Source organism: Rhineura floridana, chromosome 6 (genome assembly GCF_030035675.1).
Source record: "Rhineura floridana isolate rRhiFlo1 chromosome 6, rRhiFlo1.hap2, whole genome shotgun sequence".
In the NCBI taxonomy this organism is placed as follows: Eukaryota; Metazoa; Chordata; class Lepidosauria; order Squamata; family Rhineuridae; genus Rhineura; species Rhineura floridana.
The window spans coordinates 37,568,747-37,586,609 of record NC_084485.1 but is presented as its reverse complement, the minus strand read 5'-3'; the positions used below and the strand labels follow the sequence as shown (position 1 = coordinate 37,586,609).

Sequence of the window (17,863 nt, the reverse complement as noted above, 5' to 3'; positions counted from 1 at the left end):
AAAGAACTGGGTATGTTTAGCCTGGAGAAGAGAAGACTGAGGGGAGATATGATAGCACTCTTCAAGTACATGAAAGGTTGCCACACAGAGGAGGGCCAGGATCTCTTCTCGATCATCCCAGAGTGCAGGACACGGAATAATGGGCTCAAGTTACAGGAAGCCAGCATTTGACCGAACATCAGGAAAAGCTTCCTAAGTGTTCGAGCAGTACAGCAATAGAACCAATTACCTAGAGAGGTAGTGGTCTCTGCAACACTGGAGGCCTTCAAGAGGTAGCTGGACAGACACCTGTCGGGTATGCTTTAAGTTGGATTTCTGCACTGAGCAGGGAGTTAGAGCCGATGGCCTTATAGGCCTCTTTCAACTCTACGATTCTATGATTTTATGACATAAGATGGACCATGCTGGATCAGATCAAAAGCCAACCTGATGCCTATGAGAAACTGATGCCTATGAGAAGAACATGATAGCACTCTTCTACTCATGATCTTCAGTAACAGACATTCAGATGGCAGAGCTTGGAAAAGTTACTTTTTTGAACTACAACTCCCATCAGCCCCAGCCAGCACGGCCACTGGATTGGGCTGATGGGAGTTGTAGTTCAAAAAAGTAACTTTTCCAAGCTCTGATTCAGAGGTATACTGCCTTTGATATTGAAGGCAGTACACAACCATTATGATTTGTACCTATTGATAGTCTTACCTTACATCACGGATGCAGAACCTTTGCAGCTGGTGGGTTGGATCCTGAGTTCCCCCAATCCCTGTGGATATTGTGTCTGGCGAGGGAGGAACCACTGGCCTATCAGTCACATGATATCACACTGATGTCAGGTGACTCCCCTTTTCTGGGCATGGCTGATCCTTCGCACTACTAGCCTGAATTCAAGCCAGCAATGCAAAGGAACAGTTGCACTTAGAGCAAGCCCTGATCATTGTGTTGGCACTTACAGCAAGCCTGCTTTACGCAGGGATCAACTGTACTATTGAGTTCCCCATCAGGAACTCTGTAGCACAGCTGATACCAACAGGTTTGCTGTCATTGGTGACCAGCTGATCAGTACTGATGGCAAGCCCCACTTTCCAAGGCAGCCATGTTTCTGTCTGCCCCACACCTGACATCACATATGATGTCACATATTATGTAAGTTGTGGGGCAGGTGGGCATGATTTGGAGGAAATGGCCTTGTGGGTCAAACTGGGCCCATGCCATGCCTAATTTGGTCTGCAGACCAGAGGTTCACTCCTGCCTGATAGGAATTTGTCAAACCATCTTTTAAAGCTGTTCAAACTGGTGGAGATGATTACATCCTGTGGTAGCAAAACCCATAGTTTAACTGTGTGAAGACCCATGATCCCAATAAGGAAATGCCCCCGTGCACATCATACGTATCTGAGGGAAGACACATGGATTTATTTTATTTATTTATTGTATTTATATACCGTCCCATAGCAGAAGCTCTCAAGGGAGTCTCCACTGCTTGCCATCCCATCACAATCCCTCATAGTAAGGCTTTTTCAATTTAAGGGACTAACAGGAAGAGTGTGGCGGCAATGGAAGTGGGGTGCAAGTCCCAGTTTGAATTTGGCCCCACTTGAAAGGACGCTGTACCCATCTTAAACTGGGACTGATCTATTCCAGGGGGAGGGGAGGTTGCATTTTTTCATTTCTCCATCCAGTTCATCCAATATTCACCTCATCCCTATTATCCTCAAAACATATTTCCATAGAGATTCAGAGGTAAGCTCAAGCCAGATGTTACCTTAGATGTGATTCTGCTGCCAAAAATGGCACCCTTGTGTCTTATTTCCTCTCCTCTCAGAGTAATGCCTAGTTAATGAAGCCCGTGAGATGTCTCCACATTATGCATTTTTCCACCCCTGTTCTGCATTATTGACTGGCCGCCACTAGCGAAGACAGAAAACACACACTTCATGATGATTCCATATCACCTATTTCTCTGATTAGACATCACAGCATGAGAAGAAGAAATGAGATACATGAGTGCATTTTTGGTGGCAAATGTGTATTTTAATGTACCACCCTGGTAGGACCCTCAGAGTGGTTTGAGCTTTTAACAATTTATATATATAAAACCTTTACATTTAACTTAATAATGAATAAAATGGTTTCTTTGTCCCCCAAGGAACGTTGATGGAGATGCCATCTGGAACAATGATTACATCTAGGAGAAAGGGAAACCTGCAGCTAGCTCACTCCATGTTTCCCTTTTGGGTCTGGCCAAGTTTTCAGGTACTAATAGAACAATTTTTGGGCATTAGCCAACGGAGGGGAAATAACATGAAGTTCTTTTGAACTCAAGAATTAAGAGCCAAACACATGCACACACACAAACAAACACAATAGCTACACAGAAAAATTAACAAACTCTCAAAATTCTGTACAAAAGTCTAGTATTACTACAAAGCTTATAAGAATCATGATTCTATGGCAAGGATGGGGAAGCTCAGGCCCAGAGCTTGAATTTCACCCTCAAGGCTTCCTACGGTTGCCAGGTCTCTGGTTTTTGCCTAGAGACTCTGGATTTTGGGGGTCCTCTCTGGGTCTCCTGGTGGGTCACCCCAGTCTCTGGACTCTCAACTTTCATTAAAAAAAATAAGTTCTTAGGTGGTCTGGTTCAAGAGATATACACCAGAATGTCAGCTCTCCCTGCAACTTCTGTTAAATGAGCTTGTAGCTGGCTGCTCTAACCCCACCCTTTCAGACCAATAAGTGAAGTCAGGGTTGTGATTGACAAGGGATTTGTTGACCTCAAGGCAATAGCTAGAACCCACTGCAAGACCAGAAAACTGTTGTTTTTTCCTGCTTGTCTGAAAATCTCATAAACTGAGTAAGTGTATAGCTTTCAGCAATAGCAAAAGTCTCTTTCTCTCTTGTGTGCAGAACTAAATGCCATTATAATGTGTTATGCTTTTCTAATTATGAAGAGTCAAACAAATTTAAATTTTCCTAGGCTGTTGAATAGGATAGTTCATTCATCTAATTCACAGCCTGTTTTGAAAACTTTGCTTTTCTGGGAGTAAAGCTTCAATGCTAATCCCACATATTGGGAGTAAACGCAATTGAATTCAGTAGGACTTACTTTTGTGTACATATGCTTAGGATTCTGCTGAAAAATTAATGGGACTTTTGAGTGAACATAGCAAAGGATTGTGGTTGTGTTGCAAATCTTTCTCTCCCCCTCCAATCCTATTTTTAAAAGCAATTAGGCAGGGCTTACTTAGGTGTCACAGTTTTGGGTCCATTATTATACTTTATTAACTGGTTGTAGGATGCTGAATTTTCTGCTTTACAGGAATCTTCTTGTGATTGGTATGGTATTGAATTTAGGAAATCAGCACTGTCTTTTCTTTTTCTGTTTCCATTTCATTTACCTTTAACCTCACTCCCTTATATCCATAGAAGCAACAACAGTGGTTCAATGCGCTCAACCCCCTTAAACCCACTGATGATGCACCTTGTTGGTTGTGTGACAGGTTGTTTCTTGCCCAATAGTGGTAAAAGAGAATTCACATACTGGGAAGTATGGCTTCAATTGCTGTTGTTCCCAGTCTACTGCTTTTGAAGGTAGACCAAACCATGTTCGTTTTCTCACTGTCAATTATTACTCACTGGAATTGGGTTGGCTGTCAAAGTGAGTTTATAGCAGCCCACAGATTAGGCAGAAAAGGGTAGAGAATCTTCTTACCTCTTATTCATTTCTCAAACCTCTTTCTGAAATGAGGGGTCAAGTCTGTAAAGAAGTTTGGAGCAGCCATGTTACAAGGCAGGTGCGGGGCATTCCAGGCAGGGGGTTGCCAATCCTGCTTGGATATGGATATTTTTGCAGAGGATCCCTAGTCACGCTTTACCAACAGCACAATACAAACCATATCTACTCAGAAATAAGTCCTATTGAGTTCTATGGGGGCTTAGTCCCTTAGTACGTGTGTTTAGAATTGCAGCCTTCAGGGGCATCCATCTTTACTCCCGAATGCTCGCATCTAACATCTCCACAACACTAGGCTCCTTTCTTCCTACAGTGGCCTTCTGGTGACTGGCCTGGCCTGAGGGCACTTAAACCCTTCTTCCCAGAAGCAAGTAGGCTGGATTAAATGTTTCCTACTCAGGCTCCCTAAGCAGATGAGAAGGAATGATCCCATCACTTCAGCTGGACCTGGGAACACCCTCCTTTAGCTAAGATTTCTATCTTAATTTCCAATCAGAGAAATGTTTGTTTGAATTGTATGCTCCAAACAACTGTGATTGGTGCTTAATGACATCACTATGGCCCGCTCCATGACATCACTAGGGCTTGCCTCTGCAATCGCAGGGTTTGGGATGCTTCTGACCTGGCAACCCTATATCTAGCCCTCGCTCAAGACTCTGCCTAGGCCACCCCCAATACCTAGGCCACACCTCACCTTCCCAGGCCACATCTCTCATTGGCACTGCTCCATGCCCTCCTCAAGTGATTTTTTCTGCCTGAATCTGTGATAATGCTTCTTACTTGCCTGGATGGAGAGCTGTGTGTGAAAGTGTGCATACAGAAACCTCTGGCTTTTGCATGGCTGGAATGTAACCTACTGTGCAAAGGTAAGAGTCACATTCATTGCTGCACCCACTTCTGCTTCTGGCCCCAACCACCACTAGCATGCTGCAGCACACAGACTGAAAAAGGTTCCACCCCCCCGGGTTTTATCATCATCAATTATATTTCTGTCCCACCCTTCCTTCTAAAGGACTGCAGGGCTGCAAACAGCAAAATAATACAATTAAGAAATAAAATAAATAAAAACATTTTAAACATCTAAAACATTTCTAAAAAGTCACATATCTTCACAGCTAATAATTCCATTGTTGCCAGGAACAATCATGTTTTTAAATTCCTCCTGAATGTTAATAATATGGGATAGTTTGTACATAGATATTTTGTTTTACTATGTTTTTAAGGATGTTTTGTTGTAATATATTTTAAAGTCTGTTTTTATGATGTTTTAGGGTGTTTTTATGCTTTTGTTAGCTGCCCTGGGCTCCTACTGGTTGGAAGGGTGGTATAGAAATCTAATCAATAAATAAACAAATAATATATGGGCATTCATCACTTGATGGCTGCATCATTAAATTCTGACTCATATGCAGGATAAGACCAGAGCCAGTGCCAGGAATGACTGGGTCCTTAGGCACCAGCCTGCCCCAGGTGCATGGTGCCTGCATGTTCCGCCTACCCCTGTCCTGTCTTTGCTGCTGTACGTGCAGGGCTGCCATCAACCAAGATGGCAGCGGAGGCTTTTCTAAGGGGCTGTTGCCCCAGCTGCCATCTTGGTTGATGGCACGCATGTGCAGTATGCTATGTGCATGCACATGCCTGTCATAAACCAAGATGGTGGTAGGGCATCAGCCCCTTAAAAAGCCTACACTGCCAACTTGGTTGACGGCAGTCCTGCACGCACAGCAGCAAAGACAGGAGAGAGGTAGGTGGAGCGAGCAAACGGGCAGGCAGCCTGGAAGCTTCCTCCCTGTGATCTGCGGCAGTCCCTGCCACCGATCGCAGAAGGGGAGCACTACTCTCCCACCCTAATGAGGACCCCTTCAGGGGCCCCTCTGGGCCACAGGGGCCCTCAGCCAGGGCCCAACTTGGCTGCCCTTTGGTGTCAGCCCTGGATAAGGCTATCAGTGGATATTAAGTCGTGATGGCTATATATTAGTCCAAAGCTTGGAAAGTTCATGTTAAAAAGGAACTATTATTATTTAATATTTATTAGATTTATATCCCATCCTTTTTCCCAGTAGGAGCCCAGTAGGAACTATATGTCCAAAGGGAAGTTAATTCCAGTTCACATTTGTCCCTTTGCTGAATTAACTAGTTCAGTTCATGTTCATTTCACAGTTAAATTTAAATTCATCAAATGATCCTCTGCAAAAAATAATAATCAGAATTTCAAAGCTAAAGCTGCCATGTTGAACTATAAAATATACTAAGACTAAGAAAACATCAAAACAAACACAGTATAATGTGAATTGTTTAATTGATTTTTCCCTACAATATTTCTCTATAGATGTTAGAGTACTGTTCTTCAACCTTCAGTCCCCAGATATCTGTGAACTACAACTCCCGTAATCCCTGTGACTGTTGGGTAAACTGTCTGGGGATGATGGGAACTGTAGTCCAACAGCATTGGGGACCCAATAGTGAAGAACCCTGCATTAGGGAATCTTACATTTTTACTTATTTATTTCAAAATTATAGACTACTTTTCAACTTTTTAGTTCTCAGACTGTTAAGAAAAAGTAAAGTAATTGCTTATGCAGAGAGCAAAACACAAGAAATTAAGTATTATAATATCAATACATCAATTTAATACAATATAATGATAAATTTTAAACATATGTCATTTCCAATTCACTTACAGGTCAAAAGCTTGCCCCAAATGCAAAGTCTTTACAGCTCCCCTAAAAGGGCCAAACAAGCAGAACTGCCCTATTTCAGATGCAAGGGAGTGCTACACTATAAAGTGCCACTAGCAAAAAGATTTATGTTACTTATAGCAACCAGTCTTATCTCTGACAGTGTTGGCAGCCTCACAAAGGTCGTATCAGTGAACCTCAAAACACAAGACCTTATCAAGACATCCAATGCCATCACTTGTGGGTTAATTCAAGACAAAGGATTTTTTATTTATGTTTATAAAAGAATTTGCATACCGCCATATAAAACATCAGGGCAGTGTACAATGATAAAGCATAAACCCCCCATTAAAAACAATACAAAATAATCATTAAAGGGACTGGCTAATCAAGAATATTTTAAACAGCTGCATAGTTTTTAATCACACTGCATGTGTTAATTAGCTTACCAATGCCAGGATATCTGTGCTATCTATGACTGTTTCATGTAAATGTTTCTCTGCCTCACTACAGGAGTTAATACAAGCATCTCAGCAATTATCACCAATCTGCTACTGTAAGAGGTTAAAGGTGTGCCTATTTAACATATATTTATGCTCTACTTATATATTTATGCTCTAATTATGAAATGATAATCGCATCTCATTGCCATTCAGCTCCTACCTTGTAATGTTCTCCTTTATATATCTGCCAAGTAAGATTTCACTTCATGCATCTGAAGAAGTGGGCCTGAGTTCACGAAAGCTTATGCAATAATAAATTTATTAGTCTTAAGGTGCCACAAGACTGTTAAATTATTTTTCTCAAAACAGAAGGAGCTCATATTGGAGAAGGTCTGATTACATGACCACAAGACTTGTTCAACAACATCTAGATCCTTTTTGTGTTTGCAAACCTTTCGTAAACTATCCTAATTTTACCTTACTGCTACACGTCAGTCCCTGCCCTTGCCCTGTCTTGTCCATCTAATGTAGACTGCAAGCCTTTTTGTCATATTTTGTAGTCTGCATAGAACACTGTGTCTCATTGGTACTGTTCATATGTTTCTCTGTATGTTCAGCAAATGTACAAAGAAAGAAGCATAGCTTTGTGCCCTGGCCCTGCCGCAGGAGCAGCCAGCAGGATGGGACAGTGCCGCAAAGCCCATTTCCTGACCATGGTGTCACTACCACTTACCAGGACAGGGCAGGGTGGGGGGGCAAAGAGGCAGTGAGATCAGAGCAGTGTGGGCATGCCAGTGTTGCTGCTGCTTATTGGGGAATGGCAGGATGGTGGCGGGGTTGGGACGGTATGAGTGTACTGGCAGAGCCAATCCAGTGCTCCTGACGGTGCATCTGAACTGCCCCACCCTCTCTGCTGCCCTTCTCTGCCCCATCCAAGTAAGCATGCCTGGAGGCCAGCACAAAGGTAATGATGAGGGATTGAGGAGAAATTCATATCAGTTTACATTTAAACCCGAATTTATCACATTTGCACTTTTCAAAACAAGATGAGAACCAAAATATAATCATCCTTTGAAATTCACACGTCCAAATTTGCAATATGGTTCTCCAATCAATGTTTACAAAAATGCATATATGAGAGGGATGTGTGCATACAACTGAATATATAAGTGAAAATAGCATACAAAGTGCGTTATATTAGAATAAATTGCTTACAAAAATGTGTACCTTAGTCAAAACTGCCTACAAAAATGTGTTTAATTGGGGGGGAAAGCACACTAAAACACTGATGAATGTTCATGAAGATTTTTTTTAAAAAAAATCACGAATTGGTGCAGAAATGTGGACAACCAAATTTAAGACTGGAAAAATGAGAAAGTGAGAGAACCAAGACTGACAGTTCCTTCCATCCATAATGATGACCCACCAGCCAGTCCAGCTCTTCCCTGTTGTCAGCACACCCCTCTGTCCACTCCCTTGATGCCTCTACTTTCAGGTGAACATACAAGGGTCAGGGGCAGTGCCAGAGAAGTGCACCAGGCACCAGCATTAGGGTGAGGCCTGCAGGTGTGGTTGCCCTCTTGCTCCATGTTTCACTGAATGTTCGGATGGGATCATTTGAATAGGGCTGTTGTTTACATGTGAGGAGCCCCAATTGGTCCATTTCTACAAAATCTGAGGCCAAGAGGCAAAATAGTGGCAGTGTGAGAAGTGGGGAATCTTTTTCAGCATGAGGGCCGCATTCCCTCAGTGTCAACCGTCCAGGGGCCACATGCCAGTTGTGAGTGGACTCAAAACAAAAGTGGGTGGAGCAACAAATATGGGTTTTACTTTGTACAGTAGTACACACACACACCCTCCTGCTTCATCCTGGCAAGCAAGAGGCATTATGATAGTTCAAGAACACGTTCTAACAGTCAGGCAAAAACACCTGAGGAGTCTGGTGAGGGCAATCACCTGAGAAGAGTCCCAAGGGCCAGATAGAGAGACTTGGGGACCGCATTTGGCCCACAGGCTTGAGGTTCCCCAACCCTGTTTAAATGTATACTTTGTGTGTGTTGGGGTTTTTTTTCTTCTAGGAAAGGTTGCTTCTGGTTTCAGAGACTCCCCGTGAGAAAAACATATTTAAAATGTGATTTGTGGCACAACATCTCGCACTCTCCCTTCTGTGCTTTAACCCGACCATCCCGTTCTATAGCTAGACCAAATTCTGCACAGAAGTCTGCTACCATCACAGTTACTTTCGCCCTCAGCTACTTTCCATATCCATAACACCCCCCCACAGTAAACTAACCTGTGCCCCCTTTGCTGGATGAAAGATTGCATTGCAGAGATGTTAATCAACCATGCATGTGTGATTTAAACTCTATTTCATAGTAGGAAGTAGACATGAAAGAAAAACCGTATGAGTGCATTTAACATGAAGGGGCCTCCTTAGCTTGTTAGTATATAATTTTGAATCAGTTCAGTTCTTGGGCCTAAACACATTGTCAAGCTGCCTATACCATAATTGCTTGGCAGCTAAAAGACAATCTAGCAGCTAATTCTCTAATATAGCCAGTAGCTTTCAGATCTGAGACTTTGCTATTCACACTCTTGAAAAACGACAGTAGCTTTGGCTGTGAATTACTATGGTGTGTCAGCTATAATATGTAATATAAGCCAAAAGTGGATTGGGTTACCATTTTTTTCTGAGCAATGGGTATGAGAAAATATTTGACAAAGGCTTTATAAGGCAGTGATGGAGGTGGGGGAGCAAGCAGGCTATCTTCACCTGCCCATGCTTATTTCCTGTATTGCAAGCCTAGCTCACCAGCTCTTTCTAAGAGCAATTTCAAATTGCACATTTCAATACCCAAGGTAGGTCCTGAACTGATAATCTTCTATTGGGCTGTGAAACAAGATGTGCCACAGATTCTGAGACTGTGCCTTGCACACCCAATGTTTTCTACTATTAGAGTAGGCCACTATCCTACCTCCTATACAGCTGAGTCCTGCTATTCAAAGAACGGGGCTACCTCCTTTGACATGCATACACAACTTCTGTAGGGACAGACAAATCTGTCGATTATGGTTTCTCTTACTTTCTTATTTTTCCATTTTTAAGGCCTGTTCATCACATTTCCATATCCCTTTGTGATTTTTTTTTAAAAAATTTCTCCTCACATTTTTGCAAGCAATTTCTTCTAATATAATACATTTTTGTATATTTTCACTAATAAGCGCAATATATGGAAAAATGAGAAACTGAGAGACCTGAAATTGACAGATCTTTCCATCCCTAGTCTGTCTGTCTGTCTCTGTGTGTGTGTGTGTGTGTGTGTGTTGTGTGTAGAAATGAACCCACTGTGCAAAGGTAAAATTTATCAATTCCTCACCATCTGAAACAAGTAGTGATAGATCAGAAAAGTTCAAGTGATTTTTTAAAAAGTTTTATTAAGCTACAGTTATAACAGAAATGGCAGAATAAACTTTATTCACCATTGGAAGCAGACACCCACAGCCAATGCAGAATTGAGCCCGGCCCTCATGTCCATCACCTGACACCCCTTGTGACACCATCTGATTGACAGGTGACATGGTTTGGGTAAAATGGTCTTCCGGGCCAAACTGGACCCCTGGTGGGCCAGGACTGGCCTTCAGGCCAGAGGTCCCCCACACCTGAAATAAAGGATAAGAAATAATACACAGAGAATTAAACAACACATACAAAGGTTCTTACATGTGTAGGACCAGGTGCTTCTTGTTGACATACTCATCTCACCTAGATGGGTCATCTCGCTTGTATTTCTGTCTACCTCACCTTCACCTTATATCTTTTGTCCCTATCTCCTTCTAATGGAGTATCCCTTTCTGATTGCCTCCCTAAACCTCCAGCTGTCCCTTGGTGACAACCCTTCACCCAGTTCCTTGCCCTTGATTTTCCCCTATAATCAATCAGAAAAATATTTATTAGCTATGCATGGTATGCGGCTAACACATCCCATTAATGAAAGGATTTCTGCTTTTGCCATGAGACTTCCTCCCCTCTCCTCCCACACATACACCCCGCACTCTACCCAACTCTGCTCTGGAAGGTTGGGGAAAACTCTAGAACAGATTTAGGGGGCATGCAGGGGGAGGAGAGGGGAAGTCCCATTGAGCAAACAGAAATCCTTGTGTTGACAGAATGAGTGAGTTGGGTGCTGTGCCATAGAACTATGAATATGAATATGTGCATGTTGTTTTAGTCTTACAATGTCCTTACCTGATCACATTAAGAGATGGAGTCAGTAGTGTAGTGGTAAATTCAGAAGTGCACGGTCCTTTCATGATAGTCACGCCACACCGCTTCGCAGCCATAACCTCTTTCCCACTTTCCCTCATCTCCTCTGCTCTCCCTGTTGTCTCAAGAGTCCTCCAATACAACAGACTGTCCTAGGAGCCAGTCAGCATGAAAGGGGAGACTTATGTTAGTAGCTCCAGTCAGCACAGGAGGACAAGGAGTCTTTTCAGTGGCTAACACATTTCCTCTTCATGCTGATTGGCTCATACACAGAGACCTGACTACGACCCTGCTCCCAAAAAAGGTAACAGGTCTATGATGCCCCGCAACCCTAGACAACGGCACCCTTGGGTGGAGTGAAAGCTTGAGGTGTGACATCCTGAATACTGCTAGCTTGCTGGCCACTCGGCACATCTACACCATGCTGAGGTTCTCATCCCTTTGCCACTGCCTTGCAAGGCCTTCCTGAAAGGATGTTGCATTTTTCCTCTCACTTGATTGCCGCATAGCAACAGATGCCTGTTGCTCTTCAGCAAACTGCCTCAAATGAGAAGCCACCTGGGGCAGAGTCTGTGAGCAGCAGGCACTTTGCAGTGCAGCAGCCAAGGTCTCTTGCAAGAAGGAAAAGTAGGGACAGAAAAGGGCAGCAACCAAATGGAGAACAGTGGGATACGGCAAAGAGCTGATCAAAGTACTTTGGGCCGCAAGGCGGAAGAAAAGCAGTGGCTCCAGGAGCAAGGCTGCACCCGCCATGTGTCACTAAAATGTCTGTAATTTGAGTACCCATGGATGACAGCTTTGATGGAAGTGTGGGAAGTGACGCAAATCAGACACTTTGAAAAAGAGGAACTTTCCCCAACAGGCCCAACATCCTCAGGCAGCTTCTAAGGTCCCATGGGTGCTAGGATTGCCATGTATCATTTATTTATTTATTTCATTTATATACCGCCCCATAGCCAAAGCTCTCTTGGCAGTTTACAGCAATTAAAAACATTAATTGACAAAGGACTGTCCTCTGTTAGGAAGGGTTATCAGAGGCAGTCTTCTATACAGTATCAGGTGGTGTGGTGGAGCCGGGCGGGAGGACTGTCCTCCCCACACTGCATTGCTGCAGCTTACTTGAATGGCATTGGGGTGGAAGAGGGGGGTGAATTCAAAGCAGTGTGGATACACACTGGCAGTGCTCCTGGTGGTGCATCCACACAACCCTGGCCTTGCTGATGACCTGCCCCAGTCCACTGCTGTCCGAGTAAATTGCAGCAACACCCATGTTGAGAGGTTGGCTCCATCATGCTGCAGGGACCAAGGTTGCCCATCAGACTGAATGAGCATGCATACAGGACAACTGATTTCAGCCTAGGATGGCATGTATGCAACTGTTATGCAAATTGGTGCCTTCTTTTGTCCTCCTTATTTGCCATGTTGTAATTGGTCACCCTAACAATTGCTGATGGCTGCTCCAATTGATCTTCCAACCCATCATCACTCCCTCTGCTCCATCAAATCAGTTGTTACCAGATGGTTATGAGCTGCCCACCACTTAGGATGTTTAAAATGGTAAGCAGTGTTCTTTCTGCTTTATTGAAAATAAAAACTTTTTTTAATAAATAAAAACTTTATGATTATCTGCAAAAACTCTCCTGTACAGCTCCACCACTGAAAAGTTATGCAGTTAAATTTATGTAGTTCAGTGGCTCATTTTAAGGTGTGACTTAGGGTTCTATTCATGTAAGTCCTACTCAGAGGAGACCCACTGAAATTAATGACCCTAAGTCATGTCTATTAACTTCAATGGGTTTACTCTGAGTGGAACTAGCATTCTACATTATTACTAAGTTACTATTCCATTTTGTGTTGTTCTTTTTTGGATTTCTATTAATCATAAGAACCAGTGGAGGATCATCCATTAGGGTGAATGGGGCACTGCCCCACCAACCTGAGTCTGCTCTTAGCCAACCACCACCTGCCTGCCTCCTTACCAGGGCCGGTTTTAAAGGGCAGCCAGGTTGGGCACTGGCCCGAGGGCCCCAGAGCTACAGGAGCCCCTGAGGGGCCCTCCGCTCCCCTTCCATGATCCGTGGCCCCCCTACCTGTCTACAGTAGTCTTTACCATTGCCCTTAATTAAGATGGCGGCCGCAGTTTCCCTAAGGTACTGAAGCTGCTGCCGCCATCTTAATTGATGGCAAAGATATGTGCGTGTGCACGCAGCATGCACGTGTGTCATCAACAAAGATGGCGGCGGAGGCTTCATTCCCCTTAGGGAAACTGCAGCCGCCATCTTAATTAAGGGCAATGGTAAAGACTACTGTAGAGAGGTAGGGGGGCCATGCGGGGATGCAGGGGGGCATGCGTGTGCACACCCACCCACCCACCGGGGCCCAGGGCAAGCTGATGCCCAAAGCCCCCCGCATGCCTGGAGCATGCCCTGCTTCTTACTTACAACCAATCAGGGGTTGACTCTGCCTATTGTTGGCTCTGGCTCCACCTACTGTTGGGTACCAGCCTTCTGCCCTACCAGTCCCAAGGGGCATCAGCCACCACTAATAAGAGCATAAGAAAATATTTTGAGCCTGACTCCATGGAGCAAACAATGCTGTGTCCTCAAGACAATACAAGTTTGGGTAACATGGAAACAGAAGCAGCGGAGCAGGAGAGAAAGTAACCTAGTTGCTCTTTCTGGTTAGTCTGTAACATTCTATGTGGGTTTTGCTGATATTATTGTGGTTGTTCATAATTAAGAACATTAATAATGTTAGAAGAGCCTGCTGGATCAGGCCCATGTTCTCACAGTGGCCAACCAAATGCCTATAGGAAGCACACTAGCGAGACCTACCTGAACGCAAAAGCACTCTCCCCTCCTGTGGTTTTCAGCAACAGATATTTGGAAGTATACTGATTCTGACCATGGAGGCAGAGCATAACCATCATGGCTAGTAGCCATTGATAGCCGTATCCTCCATGATAATTTAATGTCTGATTGTAACTGATGGGGTGATTCTGTTTTATTTTCATTTGTAACAAGATGTAGTGATGGCTTGAAAACAGGATTAGACAAATTAATGGAGGATAAAGCTATCAATGGCTACTAGCCATGATGGCTATGTTCTACCTCTGCTTTCGGATGGATTCAGTATGCCTCTGAATGCTAGTTGCTGGGGAGCACAAGAGGGGACAAGGCTACGTGCTCACGTCTTTCTCTGGAGTTTCCCATAAACATCTGGTTTGTCATAGTGAGAACAGGATGCTGGACTAGATGGGCCTTTGGACTGATCCAGACGGACTCTCTTTATGTTCTTGTCAATATTATCCCATATACTATATATTTTACAAAGTTGTTTGTTTGTTCACTGTGCATTTGGGCACCTCTTGAGATATCATAACAAAAGTTTGCATCATGGTTTCTCAGATCCAGAAGCACGTTTTGTTTGGATACATTTGGAAACAATATGGCAGGCTGAACCTTTCAAACCTGCACTGATTTTTTGGTTACTTGCTATTCCCAAGCAATGCTGGGTACTAGGTTGCTAGTAGTATTAAATAGGAAATGGATTCTTTAATTTTGTTTATTGTTATATTTGAATTGTTATAGGATGTGGATTTGTTATTGTATATTTTGACATTTCTGTATTATTGAAGACCTTGAGTACAATAATATAAAAAGGTGGTGTACAAACTGAAAATTAAATTAAATTAAATATGAAAAGCCTTATTAGAGCAAACAAAAACATCTATTTCAGCATCCGGTTTCCCACAGATGCCTATGGTCCTTCCTATAACAAATCCTATTGCACTGAAAGATGAACTTTGATAGAAGGATACTGCATTTCCTTTCCTTGTGCTAAAGTTAATATTTAGGCAAGATCTGCTTCTGAAGCTCAGTGGAAACATCTGTACAGATGCTTAAAGCAAATGTGCATTTTTATAAGAAAAGTAACTGCAGAGGATATTCTTCTCCAAAAGACTCCAGCCTGGAAAAAAATTAAGTGTTAGCTGTAATTCTTGACACTCCTTGGGCTTAAAAAGACTGAAGGGGGAGGGTGAAGAGTCATACTTTTCAAATGCTCGACACCTGTAAGGCCTCCAAGAGTTCCTCTTGATTTAGCTAATATGAGATGATGACGATAGATAAATAGATTAGATTAGATTAGATAGATAGATAGATAGATAGATAGATAGATAGATAGATAGATAGATAGATAGATAGATAGATAGATAGATAGATAGATAGATAGATAGATAGATAGATAGATAGATAGATAGATAGATAGATAGATAAATTTTAGACTCCTAGATGAAAGGGTGGGTCCAGGATTGTTCCAGAGAGGAAGCTGAAAAGTAAACAAATGAAGAGATCTGTGTTCCAGCCTGTTCTAGCCTAGGTCCGAGGGGGGGGGAGAATCCTATTGATTTAAATTTGCCAAGAGAAAAGAGAGGAAGAGCGTGAAAACTAAGGAGTGAATGAGAAAAGCACCATTGGGACAAGTTGCGTTGTAACTCAAGCCTTACTGACCTTTCCAAGTGGATATCCTGCTGTACTTAGCCAGCCATTTAAAGGGAAGACAAATAGCTGGTAAACCCAATCCAATAATCTCAGTTAATTGCCAGTTTGTTGCATGTATTCTCCGGGTGCAGAGCATAGAAGTGGGGGGAGGGGGGAGTAAGAGACGACTTATTGCAAGACAAGTCTAACTGGTCATATATGAAACAGCAAATTACCCTCTCCAGGCCTCTGGTTTGTCAGCCTCCTGGAAAAGACATCACATTTCCATTCACATAAGTGACTGATGAGCTACCAGTGATTGTCTGGCATATTAATTTCTTTCTAGCCCCATTCTTTAACTTTAGCCTCTCCCTTTCTTCCATACTTCATTCAAAAAGAACCACCTGGGAATGAGGACGTGAAAGCTTCTACCCAATTATGATCTCTCTCTCTCTCTCTTTCTCACTGCTCTTGGAAGCTGGAAAGGAGCTCAATATGTAGCCGAGGTGGATGGAATATTAGCATCAGGGAAGATTTATGTTCATGACCTTCTGGATGTAAGGTGACAGCACAGCCTCTGCTCCACTCTGGTTGATATGCATATTCATAACTCGTTTATTCATGAAATAAGTGACTGGATTAGCAATAGTTTGAAGGACGGCAAGCTTGGAGTCAGAGGAAATTCAGCAGCTGCTTACAAAAATTAGGAAACCATCACTGTTGTCATAAAGAGGAATCTCACTATAAAACCTTGCATGTTGCACTTATTATTGGAAAAGCCATGCATTTTATAGGAATGAAATTGTTTGGTAACTCTCAAGTTGTCAGTTATTTAGGTGCAATACTAGGTTTAAATAATAATAATAAAAAAATAATTTAATTTTTGTGTCGCCTATCTGGCCAAAGCCACTCTAGGCGACGTACACAATTAAATTCCAGTAAAATACAATTTAAAATACAATTTAAAATACATAGCAATACAATACAGTCGACAATAAAGGATTAAATTACAGCATAAAACAGTATGTAAACAACGGGCATTCAGTAATAGTGATAAGAAGCTTAGCCCACCCCGGAGGTCCCGAAGGCCTGTCCAAAGAGCCAGGTTTTTAATGCTCGGCGAAATGCATCCAGGGAAGGGGCATGTCGAAGATTGAACGGGAGGGAGTTCCAGAGAGTGGGGGCCGCCACTGAAAATGCCCTCTCCCTAGTTCCCACCAACCTAGCTGTTTTCGTTGGTGGTACTGAGAGAAGGCCCTGCGTGGCTGATCTAGTCAGGCGGCTAAGTTGGTGGTACTGGAGGTGCTCCTTCAGGTAAACTGGGCCGAGACCATATAGGGCTTTAAAGGTTAATACCAACACCTTGAATTGGGCCCGGAAAGCAACTGGAAGCCAGTGTAGATGAACTAACAGCGGCGTAATGTGATCACGGCGGCGGCTATTTGTAAGCAGACGGGCCGCCGCATTTTGTACCAGCTGTAGTTTCCGGGTCGTTTTCAAGGGTAGTCCCACGTAGAGCGCATTGCAGTAGTCCAGTCGAGAGGTGACCAGGGCATGCACTACCAGTGGGAGCTGATGAGCAGGGAGGTAGGGTTGCAGCCTCCGTATCAGGTGAGCTGATACCAAGCTGCCCGGCTCACTGCCGAAATCTGAGCCTCCATGGAGGACAGGAGGCTGCAGACCTGATCCTTCAGGGGCAATCTTACCCCATTGAGTTCCAGGTCAACAATACCCAACTTTCCCCTGTCACCCACAAGCAGTACCTCGGTTTTATCAGAATTGAGCTTCAGCCTGTTTCTTCCCATCCATCCACTCACGGATTCCAGGCACTTGGACAAGGTCTCCACAGCCAACTCCGGTGAAGATTTAAACGAGAGATAGAGCTGCGTGTCATCAGCATATTGGTGACACCACAGCCCAAATCTCCTGATGATACTACCCAGCGGTTTTAAATAGATGTTAAATAGTATGGGAGAGAGAATAGAACCCTGTGGCACTCCACAAGTGAGAGGCCAAGGGTCTGAAATCTCATCCCCCAATGCTACCTGTTGATGCCTGTCAGAGAGAAAGGAACAGAACCACTGTAAAACAGTGCCTCCTATTCCCAACCCTCCCAGGCGATCTAACAGGATACCGTGGTCAACGGTATCAAAAGCCGCTGAGAGATCCAGGAGGACAAGGAAGGTGAATTCTCCCCTATCCATAGCCCTCCTCATATCATCAACCAAAGCGACCAAGGCTGTTTCAGTACCATGTCCAGTCCTGAA

The 17,863-nt window shown here is 43.4% G+C and overlaps 1 long non-coding RNA gene across 1 annotated transcript in view; it reads right to left on the bottom strand.

The window, feature by feature from the left end:
- Nucleotides 1-10,394: 10,394 nt before the first annotated feature.
- Nucleotides 10,395-17,863, bottom strand: part of LOC133386609 (uncharacterized) — a 39,109-nt gene continuing 31,640 nt past the window's right edge. The window contains exon 3 of the long non-coding RNA XR_009763208.1: nucleotides 10,395-10,511. This is a non-coding gene — a long non-coding RNA (uncharacterized LOC133386609). The remainder of the gene's footprint in view (nucleotides 10,512-17,863) is intronic.